The sequence below is a fragment of the Callospermophilus lateralis genome, unplaced genomic scaffold (assembly GCF_048772815.1).
Source record: "Callospermophilus lateralis isolate mCalLat2 unplaced genomic scaffold, mCalLat2.hap1 Scaffold_147, whole genome shotgun sequence".
NCBI lineage: Eukaryota > Metazoa > Chordata > Mammalia > Rodentia > Sciuridae > Callospermophilus > Callospermophilus lateralis.
The window spans coordinates 2,080,400-2,099,052 of NW_027512606.1; the positions used below are offsets into that span (position 1 = coordinate 2,080,400).

General features: G+C 37.6%; 1 pseudogene; it reads right to left on the reverse strand.

Annotated features, from left to right (window-relative positions):
* Nucleotides 1–18,653, reverse strand: part of LOC143390062 (RNA-binding motif, single-stranded-interacting protein 1-like) — a 41,072-nt pseudogene that overhangs the window by 20,620 nt on the left and 1,799 nt on the right.

The following is an 18,653-nucleotide window of genomic DNA, read 5'->3' on the forward strand; positions in this document are numbered from 1 at the left end:
ATAGATGTAAACATTTCCTATGACTTTTTTTGTGTTGTTTTCAACAACAACAATTCTTGTTAGGTTTCTTCACTTGGGATGACCATTAGTGCTAATATTACTTATATTTCTTTTTCAATACTACTCATAATGTTAGAGTAATTTAAAAGTTAAAAAAACAAACTAACCACCAAAGAATGGGGAGAAACTGCCTCTTGGAGCCACGAAATATATAATCCCAAAGTGTCTGTGTGTTCTTTACCATACATTCATTATGAATAGAACATATAATATTTTCAGTCACTGATGATGTTTTGCACACTGAGGATAATTTAGTCTCCCTATAATCGGCAACAACCATAACTCTGTTGTTTTATGTCTGAAGTTGCTATGTCTGAAAAATAAATGTATTCTGTCAATTATAGGTGGCTAAACAAAAGTAGGACCAACGGCCTCTTTATGTCCCTAGACTGGAAGGGATTCAAGGGCCTCTCTAACAAGTGGAAAACTAGATCCCACATCAGCCATGAGAGGGATAAATGGGTAGTAATGTTCACTTGAGTAGAAAAGTGGGGCTTGGAGGTACCACATGGTGTAAAGCACTCAGTCATCATCTGAAAGAAATTAACAAAAACCTCCCTGTGTGTGTGGAATGGTTCCTAAAATGCAAGAAAGGGACTTGGCAGGAAGAGCAGACATCTGTTTTCTCTTATACAGAATACCAACCAGCAGATAGCCACTCACGGGCTTGTGACTGCAAACTGCTTGGATCATGGTGGACTAGGGGTGTTGTGAGGACTAAATTCCTGCTCAGTGACTCCCCATTTATTGAGAAAAATGTGCAAGCTTCCCATCAGCCAAGTAGCACCCAATGATCTGCTGACTCCAGCAGGCCTCAGAAGGTACCAAAGTTTAGAGAAGTCACATTGTTAACAGGTATCACTGATGTTCATTCACATTTTACATCTTTGTTTCCAAGTTTAACATAAATAGGCTTTCCAAAAGGCCCAAGGCCATTTCTATTTGAGAAGTTTCATCGGGGTACTCCATGAATATGATTTTTAAGTGTCCCTTTCCCCCTTTTACTTTTTGGACTGGGGATTGATCCCAGAGGTGCTTTATATCTAAGCTATATCCCTAGGCCTTTTTAAAACTTTTATTTTGAGACAGGGTCTTGCTAAGTTGCTGAGGATGGCATATAATTTGCCATTCTTCTGTCTCCCCAATTGTGGGGATAACAGGCAAGAACCACCGCACCTAGCTAAAATCTCTCTCTTAATTCTCAATAACTTCCTAGGCTCAGAAGAAAGTTTTTTCCCCTCTTAAATGATTTTTTTGATTATTAACAAAACAAAAAAAAATATTACCACATGGGAAGGACCAAGCAAGCCATCAAAAATACATGAATAATAATAATAATAAAAAAATCCCTGGTCTCTAATGTTTCAATTTGCAGTTTTGAACATCTGTGGGATCCTTTCTGAACTCAATCAACATGTCAAACAACATTGAATTTCCCCCTTCCCTCACCAAAATGGCCCTTATTTTTTTTCTGATTATGTTTAATATATGGATTTTCAACACATAGGTGTATCCTTATTTGTCCATTAAAGGAAAGGGGACAGTGACAGGCCCTTGTCATTCAAGCACAGGAGCCAGATTAACTTCCTTTAAAAATCCTCTCCCCAAAAGATGCATGCCAAAGACTCCTTTATCAAGACAGAACAAAGAGGCTAAGACAAATGTGGACTCGCAAAACCCTTGAATTTATGGTACAGAACAAGAGATCTGCTAGCATTATAAAATATATTTTTTAACTATAAAGATATAATAAAAAAGAATTTAGATCAAAGAAACTCAAGTCATTCTACAGGGACCTGAAGAAATTCATACTATGGAAAATGTTGGCACATGGCCAGCATCTCTAATCCTGCACAATGGTCTTCCCCACAGATGATGGAGGAAGGGATCATTTCTCCTAGCCAATTTACAGTATAAAGCCTACCAAAAATGTCTTTGAACAGAGCTCATTATCGACCCATGGGGAAGCTGGCATTCAAAGTGCACCATGGATATGACATGTAGTACCAATCTACACCCAGTCCTATGTTGACTAAAAGCATTGTAAAGAATTTTTCAAAATAGTATATGTTTAATATAATATGCTGATTAATATTCAGGCATTGGAAATGATCCTAGGACAAGTATTCAGGGGCACTCAAAAATGGCCTTTGCATTTTGTTAACAGGCTGACAAACGGGCCTTTTTCTAACTCTGATTCAGCTGAGGCCACAAAACAAGGGGTGTGTGGTACTTCCACATTCCAGAGTGAGAAACCAGGTCATCAGAGAGAGCCTGCAAGGAACTGACTGAGAACTGGTTTGGGATGCTTATGTGAACACTGCCTCTTGTCTGTCTATAAGAGATTGTACAAGTGGAAATAAGGTGCATGTGCTCTTTATGTGGAAAGAAAGGTGCATGTGCTCTGAGTCTCAATATATAGGCTGTTTCCCTCTCATTATCCAGCCAGCAGCAGGGGCTTCAACAGACCAATCAGCAGGCCTGGTCTGTGTCCCACGGGCTTGCTGGATACAATGGTCCAAGCCACACTCAAAAAGTAAGTAATCTGGAAGCAGAAATGCTGGTTGAAGGGGGCTACAAATGTGGCTGGAAAGAAACTATTTGACTGCAGATGGCCGGTAAAGGTGGATCAGAAGTAGGCCCATAGGCAGAGTTGGCTCCAGGTTGTGTTAGATCCACCCCAGGAAGGTTGGGGGATGGGGAAGTCCTGGAAGAATGGTGTTGAGGATGGCCTTCCATTATGAGGTGCTGAGGTTTCCAGCCCAAGAACACATATACTCTATCTTCAAGGGATTATGGGGAAAGATCAGATTGAAAGGAAAGGTGGGGTTGGGTAAACAACTAAGAAAAATGCCAGAAGCATTCCATGAGAGAAAGCATCAGTCTGCTGCCTGGCCAGAGAAATCAACCCCAGATTATCTCTGCTACTCCAACCCTGGAGGGTTAGAAGCTGCAAATAGGGAGCTGACAGAAGGGGTGGGAGCAGGAGAAGCACTAGCTCTGGAAATGGAAACCACCCATGTTCCCATCCCACCACAACCATGCTGTTTGGAACAGACCTGGATCAGGTGGAGAGACTCTGATGTTACACAACACTCAGAATTTGTCAAATAAACAGGGATGGATATTGAAACACTGAACACTTAATATAAAGAACAATCTGTTTTTGAAAACCAGATATTCAACATCAAAAAGTTAACCAAAGGTTAATGTTAAAATAATATTTCATATTATTTTAAATAAGCAAGTTATAATGTATTACATATTAGTCACAACCCAAACAGTCTTCTAAAATATGACTAAATTGATTATCCTAAAATTCCCTAAATTATAACTAAACACATTCAATACACATATCTATGTGAGTATATACACATGTAATAAATGATTATGCGGGGGACAGAAATCTTCAAGACACTGCTTTGTGGTCACCAGATAATCAATAGAGTTGTCAGCAAATAGTTGTTACATACATAGTCTGTGATGTCTTTCTGTAACAGTGACATGCAAGACACAACATCCCTTTTGTGGACTCTCAACAGCTTTCAAAGCTTCTCCACAAGATTCTAACATTTGACAAATTCTATTTAAAATGTAACTTAAGGCTTTCCCCATATATTGACTTGTCTGAAATATCATTTTGAGGTTGGGCAATGTAAATACATACAGAAGTGCCTGGAAATGTATTAAAGGATATGTGTGTTTCATGGAGTTTAGACATGAAAAATAAAGAGGCATTCTAACCCACCATCTTCTAAAATCAACCTGAAAGACCTGAAATGAAAGAAGCAAGTAAAGGGACTTTTTTGAAATAAAGAAAAGTCATGGGACCTGCCCTGGATTTTATCCAACCAGAGCTTCACAGAGTAGAACAGACAGAGTGGAGGACAGAAGAGTGGTTTTCTGAATGAATGCCTAAGAGTCCTGCTTACAGAATATTTGCTCACTGTTTACAGAGCCAGATTAAACATTGTGCCAATCATGATGCAAAGCTGGTATCTCATATTTACAATACACTTAAAATTTCATTGCTTCTCAACAATATTACAGGAAATTACTCTTTATGGAGGATAAATAATCTAAAAGTCATCATTGCTGTTTTTTAATATTTATTTTTTAGTTATAGATGGACACAATATCTTTATTTTATTTTTATGTGGTGCTGAGGATCAAACCCTGTTCCTCACACATGCTAGGTGAGCGCTCTGCCTCTAAGCCACAACCCCAACCCATGATGCTTACTATTTATAGTTTTGCTTAACTTTTACTCTGGAGTTCAAGAAAATCCAGAGTAAGTGTAACCCAACATAAATCTTTAAAAACATTCTATGGCAAGGTTACCTTAAAATGTGATTCCTTCTATTAATTCCTAAAATCTTTATCTATGTTTATTCTTTCATTCAAAGTAAGCCTCGATCCTGGTAGTTGCATGCATGTTCTTCAGTAGCCTGTAACTGCTAAGGTTTAACTTGGCTTTTAGGTCTCAGCAGGTAATTTATTTCTTTCTCAGAGTTTTTTTTTTTTAACTTCAATAAACCTTTGCTTATGAACATGGGAGTGCTCTTTAGGAAATGATCATTTGCTACTATTTAGAAGTAGCAAAGGATAGTAGAAAATTCCTTTTTTTTCAGTATTTCATGAAGCCAGAAAATATAACATTGCTGCCTCTTTGAATTGAAAAGAATGCTTAAAATATCAAAGTGCCATATTTTAGGTTTGAAAACAGATCCTACAGTAAATGAAGATTCAAAGTTGGGAAAAAAGTCAAGTATATCTACAGGTATATCTTCATAATTGCACTATAGGTACTTGCTATTAGCATATAACCTAAAAGTGACATTGACTGAATTGACACTTATGCCCAAGTCTTTGCTTCCCAAATGCAAGCTTGAGTTATATGCTTACAGCTAGTACCTACATGCAATTATGAAGATATACCTGTAGTTAAGTAGATTTTTTTCCCTGTCTTTGGATCTTCAATTGCTGTTGTATCTGTTTTCAAACTTGAAACCTGGTAGTTTCAGAAGGTCTGTTACAGAATACAAACATGCCATTTCATGGTTCTTCTCTTTTTCTGAATCTTAGCTTTTCTTAATAAAATCATTGTGCCTATTTGAAAGTAGGAAGGAGCACAATTGGAGGTCTCCTCAGCTTTGTAATCATGACTGCCCCTGTCTGTGTAACTGAGATCAGGGATGGTCACCCTTCCAGAGTGCATCAAATATAAGGCATCATCATGTCTTTTGAAAAAGGAATTGGGCATCTTAAACTAACTTCAATGAAGAGCATACTATGAAAAGAAAGAGACAATAACTGGCTGGTTAACTCAATTCACCTTTCTAAATTATGATATTGTAGATTCTAGGGAAAGACTTGGAGAGAAGCTGTCATAAGAAAAAAATTTTCAAGGTAAACCTTATGTCTTACAGTAATTAGTATCTATGTGTACTGTACTAAGCTATTCATTAAGCAAGAAACTTATGGTTTCCATTTTGTAATCCTTGGACATTCAGGCACATTCCTTACCCTGAGAAATTTTTTAAAAATTTATTTACACCTTATGTAATTTACTATGTGAATTGTATGCATTTATAAATCCTCCTTCCCATGGTAAATTATGAGGAATATATGATACTTGTCAGAGTACTACTGCTGTGGATGTGGAGACACAGGGTAGATATTTAGCAGGAGCTGTGGCTAGCAGGGACAGAGGGAGCAAGGAATGGTGCAGGAAGAGGCTTCAGGAGCAAAGTGCTTGACTCACCTTGACCATTTGAGCCTGAACCCCACTAGCCTTCAGGGCTGACACAGCTTTCTGAGCTGCTGCAGGACTGTTGAAGTCAACAAAACCATAACCTGAAATGCAAAACACAGTTTTTATTAAGTCATTATTTTATGATAACGTGAAAAGTAGAAGAATGACTCCACTTTGTCTCCACTCTGACAAAAGAAAAGAAAAACACCATGAGAGGACACAGGTGTTCACAGCCACAGTGCAGTGACATCCTCAATTCTTCCTCCTGGTGGTCAGTCTGAGCTGGACAAGCCTCCCTTCCCAGTGTGTGTGCCATGTGGAGAGGAGAACTGGCCTTGTTCCATGCAAGATCTTCTTAGGTGTCCTATAGTTACTATGAAAACAATGACATCTCAGTTGCCAACCAAAGTTAGAAAAGGTGGGGAGGGGACAGGAAACAACTTCAGAGAAATACTGCTTTCAATGATGTGGTAATGAAGATAAGAGCCATCCCACTGGGCTGATAAATGACAGCAGCAAAAATTATGTTGTTTCTTCTTCTTTATTTTTTTGGTACTGGGTATTCAACTCAGGGATGCTTTACTACCGAGCTACATCTCCAGGCCTGCCCTCGCAACCTTTTATTTTTTTTGAGACAGTTCTAAGTTGCTTAGGTCCTTGCTAATTTTCTGAGTTTGGCCTTGAACTTGCAATCCTACTGCTTCAGCCTCCGAAGTTGCTGGGATTACAGGTGTGCGCCTCCATGCCTGGCAAAAATTATGTTTATTCTGTAGAACCTTACTTTCAAAATTAAAAAAAGTACCATCATTAGATACCCAAAATATAAGATAATCTAAACTTTGGTAACTGGATAAAAGTACTATTTACCTAAAACACAGCTTATTGTATCTCTTCAAAAGAAATAGGGAGAGAAAATGCCTCCAGACACCTAAAATATTTGGAGCAGTTCATGCCCTAAAGTCTAAAACCAAAATGCAACATACACACACAAAAACAAATAACCACCTATAAGAGGTTGTGGTCTAAAGCTTATTTATCCATAGGTTCACATTTTTAACAAGTTGGTCATCTATTTTCTCAGGCCACAAGAAATCATAGCAGAAAATTAGGCAAAAAGGGGTTCTGATGAGGATAGGGCTACAAAGCAAGCACATGGATGGAGGCACCTAGCCGTGAAAAACCACAACAAGCAATAAAAGAGAAAGGTTGAACAAAGAGCAGGACTTCCACAGCATATGAGCAAGCAGCCCCATGAATCTCAACAGATCCTGAGAGCATGGCTGTATTAAAACAGAGAATTGTAGGTTTTCTTTCAGTCTGATAACTCCATTATTGAGGGAAGGTTGAGTTATACTTCGTACACTGTTTAAAGGAACAGGATTAGAAGTGAAGTACCAGAGTCTCCCTTGGAACTCATATCAATTATTACAAAATTAATTTCAAAGTAAGTACATTTTGAAAATGAAAGTACCATGTGGAGGTTGTGTGGAAGTGGAGGTTGTGTGGAAGGGGAGTCAGTCTGTCACTGTTTTCCACATATTATGAAGAAATGGTACATAATTGAGATAGCATGGTACTAGTGTCAAAATAGACAAACACACAGCAATGTGGTCAAAGAGAAAGCCTCAGAAACAGTCCAGTTTGTAGCACTGGTACCCAAAATATTGCCTGGTAACAAAATAAGTTGTAATGAAATAGAGTAGTCAGACTATCGGTTACAGAGAGATGTTTCAGGACAGATGAATGTTAATGCAGCTTCCTTGTAGTACTTAGAATTGGACGGAAATTATGCCCAATTTGATTTAGACAATAGTTAAACAGCCAGGTTGAGGAAAAGAAGAGGAGGCTGATCGAGGCCAAAGCAGAGGATGCTACTCAACTCCCAGGTTAGAGATCAGGATAAACATATTTTGGGTGTTATTGAGAAATTTGCTGTTACTGCTGACTTATTGTATTCTGAGGATGGATGCACATGCATGTGTGCATTCTTCAGCAGGTCATAAATGAACACATGGCCACGACAATCAAATGACATAGCTTCTACTAGTGGATGTTTAAAGTTTTCCACCAATTTTGCTATTTGCAATAAATAGCAATATTTTAACAAAAACACTGTATTTATTGCTATTTAATATTTATGTCAGTGGATCTGAATAGAGAGAAAAGAGCAAGCATGATATTAATTTAAACATGCTACAGTAGTGCCTAAGAGAATTCCTATCTCTGACCTGGGGTGGGTGGTGGTGGGAGGTTAGGGAAAGTGTTGATTATCTTGAAATACAAGATGAATTGGGGGGCTGGGGCTATAGCTCAGTGGTAAGACTGCTTGCCTCACATGTGTGAGGCACTGTGTTCAATCTTTAGCACCACATAAAAATAAATTAAATAAAATATTTATTAAAAGATGAATTTGATTAAGCCAGTCCAAAAAAGCAATGAAGGTTATGTATGCTTGCCTAGCGTGCACACCTCTCTGAGTTCAATCCCTAGTATTACAAGAAAAATTCAAAAATAAATAAATAAAAATAAGCAATGAAAAAAGTCCTTGTAGAAGAAACAATATGTACAAAGGCCAGAGATAAGACAAGAAATATTATAAGAGTAGAAATTTTCATAATGGTACTGAAGAAATCACTACAGACCAGATCCTTAAGGATCTTGTAGGTTACAAAAAGGAATTTGGAACTGATCTCTGGTTTAGAAAAATATTATTTGGGGGAAGATTTCTCTGATTGCAGTATGAAACAAATGAATTTTTAAAAATAGAGTAAAATATTTTAGATGAGATTAAATAGATCATAAGTACAGATATTCTGTCTGACATAATATGCCAGTTTCACATGGTTTACTCTTAATGGTTATGGAGCTGTTGTTTCCACTAGAGGGACAATAGAGAGATCTAGATGATTTCTATTTCTTCAGCAGCTATTTATGAGAAAACACAAGCTGAAGATTGACTGGATATAACTAATGGAGGAAAAAGGCGGCATTCAAGAGGAACCCTCCCCAGAGGTTTCTAAACAGAGCAACTATGTAGATGGTGATGCCAAATTTATATGCAAGAAAAGATGTGAAAGAGACCAGGAGGAGACCACAAAGAAATGGATTGATCAGAGGAGTTTACTTACTCCAAGAATTCACTATAGGTAGAGTAGAAGAAATGCTTTAAAATGAAAATTCTGATTTAGCAAAATGAGGTTTTTTTTTTTTTTTTTTTTTTTTTTTTTTAAAGAGTGATACCATTAACAGAGCTATCAACTCTTTTATATTTAAAAAATAAAACCCTTAAGCTAAATTGTCAATCCCTATCTTTCTATAAAATAGGTATCTTTCTCAATCCATAAAATATAGGCTTTTATTTTTGCATAGATTCATAATCTGACCTTCTCCAAGTTGCCAAAGCCTAAGGAATAGCTTCAAGACTATAGATTAACCTTTATAGGCTGTACTTGACATGAAGTTTTAAGAGACATAGTGTCTTCAAATAAATGATCCCAACACAAATTTAAGATTCAATCAGCATTAATGGTGGTATTAGAAATGATAACTTCAATTATAAGCATAATGCATTTTCCTTTGGGAGGTTAATTAATTTAGAGTAGGTACCTGGAGTTTGCCCTAGTACAGCCATACTTCAAGACTCCTTATGACCAAGGAAAGGCTCTTGTACTAGCTTGATTTGAGCTAATAGAATATGTTTTAAAATATTAATTTTATGTAACTCATTTCCATGAATTTATTTTTCTCCAGTGTTCTGAAAAAAAAAGAGGATTATATGTTAAAATAAAAACAAGAACTAATTAAAGAAATCTCCGATTTGGTCTTCATGTGAATTTTATGTTTATGATTTAAGAAGAAACAGCTATTAAAATGGCATTGTGTTACATAAGAATAAAATAAACAGTTTCCCCTCAGTATTATTTTTCACCATTTCACTTTCTGAAAGAACAAAAGTTATTTTAGGAGGTGTACGACTAAAATCATAAGTAATTTTTTAGGATATTGAGAGCTATGTTCAAAGTGAGGATTATTAGAGCTTTCCTGGAAATAAAAACAAAAATATCTATGACATCAAAATTATCCAAACTGCAAACTCAAAAGAATTTTCTTCTCTATTTAGAAAAAAAATGTGATTAATAGAAACTGGTGTCAGGGCCATGGTGGGGTTGGGGGCGGATTTGACAAGGTAGAATAAATGGATATATATACATTTCTTTACAGTGTACAATAAAATGAATGGATTAAGTTGGGAATGGTGGCCCATGCCTGAAATCTTGTTGGCTTGGAAGGCTGAGGTAGGAGAATTGTGAGTTCAAAGCCAGCCTCAGCAACAGCAAGGTTCTGATCAATTTAGTGAGACACTGTCTCTAAATAAAATACAAAAATTGCCTGGGAATGTGGCTCAGTGGTTAAATGCCCCTGGGTTCAATCATTGGTATATATGAATTAATATAAATTTGGATAATATAAATTTGGTAAAATTATAGATTAAATTAACTAGAATTCTTTTAAAGGCTCAAGAATGCTAGCAATTATAGATAACATTTACTAGCAATTTTTATATGCTATAGAAAATATGTCAAATGAGTTAAGTGCTTTGACACAGATACAATTATTAATCTCAATTAAGAAATAAACAAAACCAGGGTTTGTTACTAATCTGAATTCTCCCAGTTAAGGAACAATAAAGTCAGACTCTTATGCCCATTTGCAAACCTCCAAAACATGAGCTTAACTCCAACATGCTATATATTGACCCTCTTTGAAAATCAAGGGCAACCATTTACCACAATATTTGTATTAGATTAGTGTAGTTTATTGACAATATCTAATCAATGAGGGAGGGGTACCACAAATAGAGGGAGGGAGTAAATATCAAATATTCTTCTGGCTGGATTGCTGAGATTATGCCAAGTTCATAATTTATCATTCAGATTGTGTACCTACTAAATGAAAATTAAACTAGATTGTAGAAGGCCACCATTCTACAGAAGTGATAATTTTGGTGGTTATTGGTTGTTATGCAAATTCATTATATAATTTTAACCATTTATGTGAAAAATCCTTCATAAAACTTAACTTTAAAATAGTTAAATATAATATGCATTAATTCATTCAACACATACTTTCTATACAGTCAAAACACCTTGGTAGGTACTTTGAGAAAAATAAAAGTCAAAGACAGTCTATTCTTTCCATGATACAACAATCTACTTGCATGGCTTATAAAAAAAAACTACTATTAAATTTTATATATAATTATTAACATTCAAATAATACAAAACACATGCTTTCAGCATAAAATTCATAAATGTTTTATAAACCAGTACAAAATAATGTAATAAAGTATTTACCTATGAAAGCAGAGAACATGAAATAAAAACTTAGCAACATGCATAAGCATGACAAAGAAAGAGGATTGGAAGGATGGGTTATCATCCAGAACATCAAAAAAGTGATGAAAATGAATGTCTGAAGAGAAAAGGGAAAGTTTTGGTCAGCTTTTTCACTGCTGTGACTAAAGGAACTGATAAGCACAATTGTAAAGGAGAAAAGATATTTATTTAGGGGCCTAGGGTTCCAGAGTTCTTAGTCCAAAGAAGGCTGGCTCCATTTCTTGGGACTCAAGTTGAGGCTGAACAACATGGTGTTAAAATGTGGTGTAGGGAAGCAGCTCACATGAAGATTAGGAAGCAGAGAGAGAGACTCTATGCTCCAGATACAAAATATATACCCTATAACCACCCATGCCCCCAATTAACCACTTCCTTCAGCCACATCCCATCTGCCTCCAGTTATTACTTAGTTAATCCTATTAGGGATTGATTAACTAATCAGGTGAAGGCTATGACCCAATCATTTCTCTGCCAAACCTTCTTACATTGTCTCACACATGAGCTTTTGGGGGACCCTTCACATCCAAACCACAAGGAAGAAGGCATGAAAATATATATTTGAAACTAATAAACTTATAGAGGAAGTAAAAATGGAAAAGTTGGTGAATAGCAACTGCCAGAGGCCTTGAAGATCATATGATACAGAGTTAGATGGAATAAAAACAACTTTGTTATTTGGTTCTTCAAATTACTTTACATTTTGGAAAAAAATCTAATCGAACACATTATGCCCCAATAATATTTTTCATACCATCTGCCCAAAGTGCTTGCCTAACATACCTGTCAGATAGATGTTTCATAAGTTGCTCTCCCAATTTCACTCTAACCATAAACATATTCAATGAGATTATCAAACCCAAATATTTCCAGTGCAAGTTGAAAGGTAGCTCTTTTTAGCGAAAATCTTTAAAACACACACACACACACATACACACACACACACACACACACACACACACACAGACACATTTTTTTTTTACATTTTTAGAGCTTAAACTATACCTTTTTTTAGAGAGAGAATGAGAGAGCGAGATGGAGGAGAGAGAAATTTTTAATATTTGTTTTTCAGGTTTTGGCAGACACAACATCATTGTTTGTATGGGATGCTGAGGATCAAACCCGGGCCGCACAAATGCCAGGCAAGCGCGCTACCACTTGAGCCACATCCCCAGCCCTAAACAATAAATTTTCCTCCATTCTCTTTAATATTACCTTAATGACAGATGTGTCTTTTGTTTCAATTTAATCTCCCTTGTGTAACTTTTAATGCTTTCTGCAAAATTCAACAGTTCAATCTGGAGCCATAGAAATAAAACCTTGATGACTCTTAAAGACTTTAAGATTAATGCAGGAAGAAATTACCTTGGTTAGTCATGCCTATTCTTATTAGTAGCCTGCAGTTTGCCTTTACCCAAGAACTGGTGGGAGTTTGATGTGAAGCCAAACTCAGCGGATCATGTTGTGTGGTTGGTTTTCAATCGCTGAATTCAAGGAGAAGCCAGAATTGCACTTCGAATGATTATATGATTGTATATGATATCAAGTAATAGCAAACAAGATGAAGACATTAATGTACATAATAAACAGAAATGAACACCATCCTTCTTATTTAGATTATGTCAACAAAACAAGTAAGCCATTCTATGGTGAAGAAGCAAGTTTAGAGGATTTTTTAATGGAAGCCCACATATAAATTTCACGAATATCTTTCTAAATAAGAATATCGTGGACAGCTAAGCAACATCAAGACATCTATTACATCGGGGAGCTTGTAATTGTTCTTCCAGAATATGCTATCAACACTGCAGTGTTTAATCAATTAATCATGCAGCTGCTATCATGCAAACCTCTACCAGGTGAACTGTGAGTGTATCTGCATACTGTGCATGAACTAAGAATGATAACACAAAAAAAACAATGTCTTTTTTTAACCTGCTTCCCCCCTGTTCAACGCAAAAATAGCAGAGCCAGTTGAAACTCTGAACTAAGAATATTCATACATAACTGAGAGAGTGATTGGAATCTTCTCATCTCTATCTTATTTAATATATAATAAAAATACCACAAATATCACTCACATTTTTACCAATGGACAAAAATAATATCTAATTATCTATTGATAATTGCATGCCAGATACAATTCTGAATTCTTTGTGTAGACCTCAGTATTCCTACTAAAACATTTTTGTAGTGGTTATTTTCTAGCACCATTTTGCTTCCAGGGACATTCACCAATGTCTGGAACCATGCTGGTTGTCAGAACTTTGGGGAATGGTGGTGCTATTGGAATATAAGAGGTGTCGGTCAGGGATGCTGCTAAGCATCCTTCAATGTACTTGATAGCCCCCACAACAAAGAAATCCAATCCAACATGTCAGCAGTGTAGAGAGTGACAAACTCTGCCCTATTTTCATCTTCATTTAACAGATAAAAGAACATGAATCTTAAAGAGTACATAGGCTGCAAAAGGTTCAGTGGCAATAAGCAGTAGAGCTGAAATTCCAGCAAAACACAGTTCAACTTCAAAACCTATATGCTTTTGGTGTGGTTAGGGCTGTAATCTACCCACCTGATCTTCATGACCCATTCAAATTCTTCCCAGAAAGATGGGAATTTATAGCTAGGGCTTTCTTGTTTCTCCTAACTTTATATGGTTCTAACTATGAACCTTCTAGAAAGGTTATCTGATTGTCTCTCCATTCCTCCCCTGGGTGTATGAGGCCTCCCTAAGGTTTTGCCCTACTGTTACCTGCTTCTGACCAAGCAATAGAGGATTCCCTGAAGTGACCTCTGCTCGCTTTCCATCTTCTCTGTGGAATGGAATCCTTTTTGGTGAAGTCATGGACAACTTTTTTCACCTGTAGAAAATAAGCCCCAACTACTAGGGAAATAAAGAGGATTCGGCATTGTCCTTTCCCTCCAGATGCCTCTGCAATATCAGATATTAGGGAAACCACTGCAAAGTAGTAAAGATTTCTGGAGGAGGAAAAATACAATCTGACCTCCAAACCAGATAGCCAAGAGCCCAGTTCATGTTGCCCAGTGACCTGAATGCTCTCCAGGGACCAATTCAAAACAGCCTAACAAAACTAGCAGTCATCATGTACCTAGGTTCCCCATGCCCTGGGTCACTTTACTTTTATACCAATTACAGAAGTAACACACATGTCCCCAAAACAGCATCTTTACTAAACTACAGCAACAGGAGCTAAAATTTGTCTCTAAGCCTAGATTTGAAATAAATCAAGCAATACTTCCTATTATGTGCCCTTTTGAGATTTCTTTCTATTGAAAATGGGATGGAAAGAACATACAAGAATGCACTAGGATATCAATTAGAACCAAACCCACGAATCAGGATTTTCTTCCCAACAGCAGCCACAGATGTTATTGACAGAGGATTTCTGACTCTTTAAATGTACCAATATAATCCAGAGGTGATGGGTCTATCTGAGCTGAAATGCATCACTTTCACACACAGACCCCACTTACACATAGCATTTGTAGATAGGTAGATCATGGACTAGTCTTCGCACCCAGATAATTGAAACCCACATCAAAACCTGAACTTTAACAAATAATTTCTTTTTAATCTCCTTCATTGAGTCATTCCTCAGATGTGCCCACAAAGATCAATATATACAAGGTTCAGTACACATTCCTTATCTCCACCAAGCCAGCTTCTCCCTGGTAAGATTCAAATGATGATTAAATTCCAAGTAGCAGAATAAGAAAGCAATAGGAACCCTACAACATCAAGATACTTGAAATTTACAGCATCTTAATTATCCATACCATGGAATTTCCCTTATGTACTCTTACCTCCAATTTCACCTCACCCAACTCTGCCTGGCTTGGCATAGAGTCTGCTTTCATCCCTGCTGACGGAAGCAGGGACCTGCTCATTGGAAATGTCAACACAATGCAGAAACTCAGGCATGTTCCCCATCAGAAAAACAATCAAAGATAAGACAATAAGAACCTCATCTCTGGTCACATTACTTAGAGTGCTGGAAACAGTCAAGTTCCCTGAATCCCACAGACCATATGACAAGTTACTGGGCACTGAGTGCAGTACCACTATCTAGATGACACCCTTTCCTTTATGTGAAAGCCAATCAAACAGCTTAGAAATAAATCACAATGCCTTTCTACTCTTTGAGACTTGGAATTCTGAGGAAGTGAATCAGCTTCTTCCAAGGAGATAAACTGATTTGACACAAAATCATTCACTTCTTTCTAGTCACTCCAACATGTTCCTGTTTATGTGCACGCATACACACACACACACACACACACACACACACACCAACCCTCGTATTCCTTGTATTTCCATGTATTTGGTGGGATAAAAGTGAGCCAGTGAGGGACTACAGGGAGGTCTGTCAGAGCTTCCCCCTCAGACATACAAGTCTGCCAAATTGCCGTAACTGACAAGCCATCATTTGCCCAGAGCAGAGGCTGACATTCACGGTTGCTCTAGAATGTGGACAGAGGTCTTCACAGCCAGGAAAAGACACCCAACTCCTCTGTCTCCCCTCCCCCACACCCTGCTCCCCAGTTGTGGCTCCTCTAAGGCTTGGATACAGGTCTCCAAAGGTGAAAGGAGCATGGATTAGTCCACTGTGCCGCCTTGCCCACAGGATAGTATAATATTAATTAGTCACCTTCCTTATTATTCAGTCAAAATATGCCAGACTGAAATAAATTACATTCTTAGCACATATTCAGGAGCCACTTGTCAAAAGAAACTAACTTTATTTTTAGAACCACACAAGAAAAACAAAACAGCTCCTCAAAAAAAACCCTCAGAGCCCAACTGCCACCACCGGGCTTCCCACAAGCCACACACCCCAACAACCTCCTCCTCCCACAATCCTCCTGCTCTTGAGGCCGATTGGCTGGGTTGCATGGGCGGAGCCAAAAAAGTCCCCCAATGAGCATCTCCGTGGTCTGAAAGGGCAGGGAAACAGCCCAATGAGCATCACCGCAGAGGAGCCAATCAGCTAGATGTTGCTAGATGTTGCTGGGGCTGCTGTGAGCCAATCATCAGCTGGTAGTCTGAAAGGGCAGGGAAACAGCTCAATGAGCATCTCCACAGAGGAGCCAATCAGCCAGGTGTTGCTGGGGCCGCTGTGAGCCAATCATCAGCTGGCAGTCTGAAAGTTTGCAGGAGCCCCTTCGGCTGTGGCTCTCAACAATTGCTCAGCCAGTTCTCCCAATCCTTATTGACAAAGACAATCGTGGGTCACTCTGCACACAAAGACATATGCACATACACACTTGGGGCAATGGATGAAGGGAACCAAAAGTTTTGTAGTTTTGTTTTCCTTTTTTCAAGGGCAAAACTAGAATAAAACCTTGAAGGTCACATAGCCACTCAATGGCTCAAATCGCCACTCTACAATAGCTCCTTCCTTCTGCTTGAAGAGCTATTTAAAGGACTCAATTCTCTGAATGTCGATCCTTCTTTCAGTGCAGAAAACACCAGCGCATAAAAAGCATCCATTCTCTGTTCTCTAAATAATATCCTAGGCAACCTGATTTGATGTGTCAACTAAGACAACAGAGAATTACCTAGAGTACCCTAAGCTACAAGTTAACATATTTAAAAGAGGGATCCTTCTCTATATTCAAGGTTAAGCTTCAGAATTCATGATAAAAACATGCTACTAGTTGGTCAATTCAGAGTAAAATCTGCTTCATCTGTTCCTCTCCCAGCCTTATTTATGCAACAAACATGTATATCACTAGGACAGTACTGACCTTAGAGGATAAAGATAATAATATTTATAACAGCTAATTTACATTGAGCAATTCAGACACTTAATCCTTCTAGTATAATATAATGATGAATCAATGATTCCCATTTTACAGAAGAGAAAAGCTGAGCTCCACAGCCTATATAATGTGCCAAGATCACATTTTTACTATATGACAGACTTGATTTGAAATCCTAGGTGTGTCCAATCCCAGGTACAAATTCTTAACCATATACAAATCAGTTTATTGCTTTAAGAAGCTCACAGGGGGGACGTCAATCATGAAATCTATTAATGTTCACTGTGCAACATGGTGATCACAACGACTATCTGGCAGATGCTCAGACAAGACTCTCTGGGTGGAAAAAGAGTTGCAAGAGCCAGGGAAGGTATAGCTGAATCCTTTGGTGCCAGTGTAACATGAAACTTTCAATATCCTGTTCTGGAGTTAAATTGTCAGTACTTCAAACTGTTGTAGGCTTCTTAGGGAAAAAAATGATTCAATATTTCAGCATAGCAGTTTTTCCATCTATCAAATGGGAATGATAACAACATGTATTATATCAGCTCCATGGGATGATTTAATGAGTTAAATCGTATCATGTGCTTAGACCAGTGTTTGGCATACAGTAAGCATGCAATCAATGTCATTTTTTTAAATCTATGAAAACATAGAAGGTTATCAGTGTGGATTAAATGTTGGCAAAAGTGGCTTTCTAAAATGAAGGGACACAAATGCCTATAAGGAAGAAAGTGACAGAGTCAAAATCTTGAGACATTCTATAGGTTGGAATTTTGGGGTTTCCATGTGTAGAGGAAGGTGGTATTATCACATGACAGGAGAGGGAGACAGTATCATAACATCAACAGCATAAGACCTTTGTATTAAAGAATTTGTACTTAGTGTTCTCATCAGTAAAATGGCAGAATTTGATGATATGATAGAGTGCACCCAGGCAGCTCTATTAATAACCAAAATCTGTAATTCCTGTACTCTATTATTGTAAAGTGAATGGAATGGACTTGTGAGTCTTTTTTGATCTACCTGGCCACTGGGCACTATTACTAAAGAATCCTTAATCAGTTGATGTAAATAGTGGACTTAACATATAATATCATCAATTTTATTCATAATTCTATCCCTGTAAGAAGATAATCCTGACATTTTGGTAACTTTTGTAGTTTTGTAAAATTTCTGGTCACTGTTATGGTCTAGATATGAGGTGTCCCCCAAGAGCTCATATGTGAAACAATGCAAGATGGAGAGATGAAATGATTAGATTATGAGAGTTGTAACCTAATCAGTGGATTAGTCCACTGGCATGGATTAACTGGCTGGTAGCTGTATGCATGTGGGGTGTGGCTGGAAGAAGTAGGTCACTGGGGCCTTGGCTTTGGGGTTTATATTTTTGTCCCTGGTGAGTGTTTTCTGATTGTCATGTCCTGAGCTGCTTTCTTTTGCCATGCCCTTCCACCATAATGGACCCAGACCTATAGAGTCAGCTGACCAAGAATTTTTTTTTTTTTATTGGTTATTCAAAACATTACAAAGATCGCAGAATCACATCGGTTACACATCCACATTTTTACATAATACCATAATAGTAACTGTTGTATTCTGCTACCTTTCCTATCCTCTACTATCCCCCCTCCCCTCCCCTCCCATCTTCTCTCTCTACC